Source organism: Hibiscus syriacus, unplaced genomic scaffold (genome assembly GCF_006381635.1).
Source record: "Hibiscus syriacus cultivar Baekdansim isolate YM2019G1 unplaced genomic scaffold, ASM638163v2 tig00111582_pilon, whole genome shotgun sequence".
In the NCBI taxonomy this organism is placed as follows: Eukaryota; Viridiplantae; Streptophyta; class Magnoliopsida; order Malvales; family Malvaceae; genus Hibiscus; species Hibiscus syriacus.
The window spans coordinates 7,837,558-7,843,557 of NW_024063126.1; positions in this window are offsets into that span (position 1 = coordinate 7,837,558).

The following is a 6,000-nucleotide window of genomic DNA, read 5'->3' on the forward strand; positions in this document are numbered from 1 at the left end:
GATTGCTTCGATTTGGTCATTGAATGCTCTTTTCGTTTTATTCTGATGTTAGCTCTATGTTTTATCTTATTGTGATTTAGTCACCCTTTTTAATTTATTCCATTTATTTTTGAATTGGATGATGTTTTTGCATTTAATTACATTTTAGTCCTTGTTATTTATATTTGATATTAAATATCAATACAACCCCGCAATGACCCACCTTAGGGTATAATTCGCGTTATTTGTAGTCTCGGTAAAATTTTGATTTAACCGCTAACTACTAACTTCTAACTTATAAAAAAATATATTCGAATCATTTTACGACCTCAAGATGACTCGCCTTGGGGTATGATTCGCGTTATTTATGGTTTAGGTAACAATTAAAAATTAACCCTTAGCTTCTAATTTTATTCAATTGATTTATTTTTGTTATTTACATTTTTTCCCTTTAAATTTATGTTATTTTAATCTATGCCTTTACTTTTCAGCATTTATATTTTAGTCCTTTAAACTCTAATTTTCTGAAATTTCTTAATTTGAGCTTTAATTTCTGTTTTCTTTTATTTTGGCCCTTTTTTGATGAATTTTAATTTCAACTTTGCATTTTAATTTATTTTAATTTAGTCCCTTTATATTTATTAATTGCTTTTAATTTTGTTTTTAATTTCAATTTCTTTAAATTTAGTCCTAGAATTTTAGATTTTAAATAAAACCTTTAGATTTATATTTACAGTACTTTGGTCTTAATTCTAGATTATTCTCTTTAGGTTTAGTCCTTTGACTTAGGAGAATTTTTAATTTGGTCCTCATTTTTGCTCGAGATTCTATTTTAATTATTCGAATCAATTATTGGTTAAAATTTACTAGGTTAATAATTAGAGCCTTCACTTTAGGCCTAATTTCAAATTTAATCCTTTTAATTTAGGAGAATTTTTTATTTGGTCCTCGCTTTTGTTCGACATTCCATTTTAATTATTCGAATCATAATTGATTAAAATTAATTAGGATTAATATTAGATCCTTCATTTTAGGCTTAATTTCAAACTTAGTCCCTTTAATTTTGGCAAATTTTAAATTTGGTCCTCACTTTTGCTCGAGGTTTCATTTTAATTATTTGTTTCAATAATTTATTAAAAATGATTTGGATTAATATTAGAGTCTACATTTTCAGATTTAATCCTCTATGTTATTTAATTTCAAAATTTGCTCCTTTAAGTTAGAGGGAAGTCTTTAATTAATTCATTTAATATAATTAAGTTCAATAACCGACTGTTTGATTGCATTACGTTTTCAAAATAAGGCAATGTCCATTTATTAGGGAGTTAGTAGTGTATCTTCCGCATTTTCCCGGGGGTGACAGCTATTGATTCCCGAAGTAAATCAACATCCTTTTCAAAATCACACATCATGATTTCTAAATCATTAAGGCAATGTTCATTTATTGGGATTTGTAATGAAGCTTCTTTTTTTGCTTGGGGAAATCGTAATTGATCTTGGTAAATGGGCATCCTTTTTTAAAAAAATGCATACATATTGATATTTTTTTTAAAAAAAAATGAAATTCCGAACTCAAAATTTCCAATTTTAAAATTTGGTAATTGACTAGGTAAAATATTTGGGTGTTGTGGGGTGTTAATCTTTCCCTATGCGTAACTGACTCTCAAACCCGATTTCTGATTTCGCAGAGCAAATGTGGTATTTTTTTATAAAAATAAAATTATTTTATTAAATTTACTTGATTTTAGGTGTTCCAATCTCACCTTAAAAATGAGTGATAGCGACTCCCATCTTTTCATAAAACCTTTTGTTTTCCGAATATGTCGGATCGATCTTCTCGCCGAAAATGTTTAGATAAAATATTGACATTGTGTAAAGTCATCACTGATACAATGAAAGTATTAGTGAAGAATTATTATTGTGACGATTTAATGTTAATTAGTGACATTACAGGCTCGTCATCAACAATTTTTATTTGTGACAATTTAATTCATCATTTTTTAGAAAACATAAAAAGGTGATATTTGATTTGTGTCACAAAAATGATTTAATATGACGAAAACTATTATCTATCATTTATTATTATATCTCTTATATTTCATATGGCATTTTTTTAAAATATCATGAGATTGTGTCACTTAATATTTGACATCAATAATTAATGAAAAATGGTGGAAAATTTTATTACTCACAAATTTTTTACATTTTGGTTACATGATTAATTCAAAGTATTATTACAAATGTGTTTTTAAATATGATTTAAATAATAAAAAATATTAAAATCACAATTTTAAACTATTATAAAAATTATAAAATAATAATAAATATTGAAAGAAATAAAAATATAAAAAAATTAAAAAATTGAAACATTTTAATATAATTCATATATAATCATTTAAAAATAATAATGAAAAATTAATTTAATTTAAAAATATAAAAAAATAAGATTATTTTTATTTTTAAATCTTAAATTAACTATAATCTACGATTTATTTATTTATTTTCATTATTTAAAAGAAGGTAAATAAAATATTTTACAATCTAAACATAAATGTTGGGTTGACTCCTACCTAAATATATAAAAAAATCAATTCGTCTCTCTTTCTGCCGTTTTAAGGGTTTTACACTTTCTTCCTTTAATTAGGATTTCAAAGGTTTGATAACTTCCAAAACAAATCAGAAAACAAATAAAGGAAAAAAAATTGCTAAAAGAAAGAGAGGGTTTTCTTTGTATAATCGTGGAAGGGGAAAAAAAGGGTAAATGAGGTTTCATTGCTGCCGTCAATGCTCCATCGTCGCACCAAAGTTTTGTAGTCGTCGTATGTGATTCGGCCCTCACTTAACCCCACTCATGTTATCATCGTTTGGATCGAATGTTGCCGCTGCTGCCTTGGTCTCTCTTGCCCGCTTCATAGTTCGATTATCTGAGCAGCGTTGTAACCATGGTGGTCGCCTGAAATTCTCCACCTCCTAACCCGTGTTCGTTTAAACCTTATAACTTCAAGGTTGTGCAAACCCCTCAATCCACAAGCAATTGGCACCCCTTAACCAAAGTCTTGAGCACGTGGAGCCTCCGCTTGAAGCCAAAACTAGGGGTATAAAAAGCTGACACGGCCTGTAAAACTGACTGAAATCGACTCGAGTCAAAACTGTTTTTGACATGCATTACGGCGATCCGAAACCGACTCGATTCGGAACTGGTGTTGACATGAACCCGAGTTGGACCTGGAAATTGTGGATCTGAACCCGACCTATATCCGACTTGAGAACGACATGAACCCGAATTGAACTGAAAATATGATACCCGAACCCGAACTGCCTCCGACTGATATGAAATCGAACCCGAGATTGACCTGATAAATAACTGGTATTACCTGACCTATTATGAACCTGACATGTAATTGACTCAACATGTAAATGATCCAACATGTTGTTAAAGTGATTTGATATTATCCTGACTTATAAGTAAAGTTACAATTAATATAATTATGTTATTTTAAATTTATAATAAACTTATGATAATTAAATTTATAATAAACTTATGATAATTAAATTAATATGATTACTTTTTGAAATTTAGTTTTTATATTAATTATAATTTGTATATTATAAATTTGGTTTTAATATTAATTCCAATTCTTTATATTATTTATATTTCTTATATTATAAATTTTATTTATAATCACTAAATTGAATTTAAATATTGTTGTAACAACCCGAAAATTTGAAGAAAAAAAATATTTAATTAAGTAAATTGGCGAAATTTGAAGATTTAATTGGAAGTTTTTAAAACTTGTAGCATGTTTTAAAAAGTGAAGGAAATTCAGTGACCAATCACTGAATATTTCCAAGGAGTGTCGGCAGATTTTGTTTTCTTATATGCGTGCAAATTGATTCTGGTTTCATACCAGAACAATTTGCTAAGTTTTTAACCCCCACGCATCTCAACTTCCAACCACAATCCCGACGCCGTCCGACCTCCGATCGTTGTTTTGAAAACACCATCGTGTTCATCATCGAGCGAGGAACAAATCCCTTAAATTAATTGAAGTGAAACGCTGCCAAACGTCGGGAATTTCAAGTCAAAGTCTCGACATTTTTTTAGCTCCATCGACGAGAAAATCTTAAATTCGTCGCCGATCGTTGCTCCGTTTTCGACACCTCCCGCACCATCGTGTTCATTGTGCCGTTTTGAGTCCACCGGTGTCATCCTTGGTCTTCGTCGATGGCGGCGCGTGAAGAGGTAAAGCGGCCAAAGTTTCCGATTTGTTGAAATCGAGCTCTCCGCCATTCAAAAATTTGAACCGGGCTTTGTAAGTATATCGAAATCGCTCAAAATAATTTTTAGGAATTTTCCCGTGAATTGTACGCTGCCAGAGGAGCTCTCACGTGCCGCCACTGCGCGTGGGGAAGAACAAAATGACCGGTTTGACCGGTTCCAACCCGACCAGACCCGTTGACCGTTGACCGTTGACCGGGTGATATTTTAGTAATTATTTTGAAAATGGTGGTATTCTGGCAACTATTTTGAAAATGGTGATATTTTTGTAATTTTTTTAAAGAAGTGATATTTTGGTAATTATTTTGTCAAAGGTGATATTTTGGTAATTATTTTTAAAATGGTGATATTTTGGAAAATATTTTGAAAATGCTGATAATTGTGTAAAATGGTTGAGCATCTGTTGACCACTTTTGACCAGAACTTTGGTCGGCTTTGATCGGCCATTATACAGCCGTTAATCTTTTCCGATAATATCTATCATGACATTTTTTGACGCCTCGAATCCGTTTTTTGGGGTCCGTTTCACCAAATTCAAACCCGAAAGTCTTCAAATCGTCAGTCAACCCCGTTGACTTTGATTTTAACCAAGAATTCAAATTTTCGGAAGGTCATATTTTATGTTTTTCGACGTTATGAATCCGATTTTGAAGTTCGTTTTGCAAAATTCTGACCTGAAATTCCCGAATCGAGCTTGTAAACCCAACAAGCTTAGTATTTTAGCATTTTTGATTATTTATTTGAAATTTGGTTAAGAAATTGATTCAATAAAATATTTTATGAAGGCACTCGTATTTCACCTGAGCAAGGATCAGCTAGGTCTGGAGTTGTACGTTCGTCAGATCAGCCCGAGCGGCGTACTACAAGAATTACCCGTAGGTTTTCGTATATTATTTAAATAAAGATTAAGATTATTTATATTAGGATGCCAATATGGATTTTTCCAATTCGTAGGATCTAGCGCTGCAGCAGAGCGTGATCAACAAACCCAGTAATAGGCTTCCCTATCTAATTTCTCAGACTGTTACAGGTGTGTTTTATGACAATGTTATTTTACTGTTTTAAAAATATTATTTGAATTGTTTTAGATTGGTGATAATTCATAATATTGCTATGACATGATACATGATACTTGATTTCTAAATATTGGTTACCTGATATATGATTTCTGTATTTCAGTATATGATTTTTTTAAGCATGAATTATTCACCAATTTCACTTGAATACATACTTGTTTATTATTGACATTGGCGGGAATATTGTTGGAGGAAGAATACTTGCAAGCTCCTCGGCTTTGTGCTCAGGGCCTTACTGGACGTGACGGGGTGTATGGTTCTGGGGACCCTACACATTTTGTTCGTGACGGATGGGGGTAGTGTTCATATTTAAAAAAAATAAACATGTTTGACGAACTGATTTTACTGGAATATTTTATTAGTATTTTTTATACACTGTTTGAAGCACACTTGGCTTTTTAGCTCATTCTATAGTTTTACCCTTTTTCATATAACAACAGACAGTAAGCAGCAGATTTGGCATCAGAGGAGATCAACTACTTTATTTTGTACGAACGTATATCTCTATATGTTTTTCAGTTGTATTTGGTGACATGTATTTTTCTATCACTTTGGATATATTTGTATTACCGATATTTTGTTTAGTATTACCTGTAATGTTTTATAAGTCATTTTAAAAAAAATCTCTTTGAATGAGATATGTGACCACTTAGGTTTGAGTCTAAC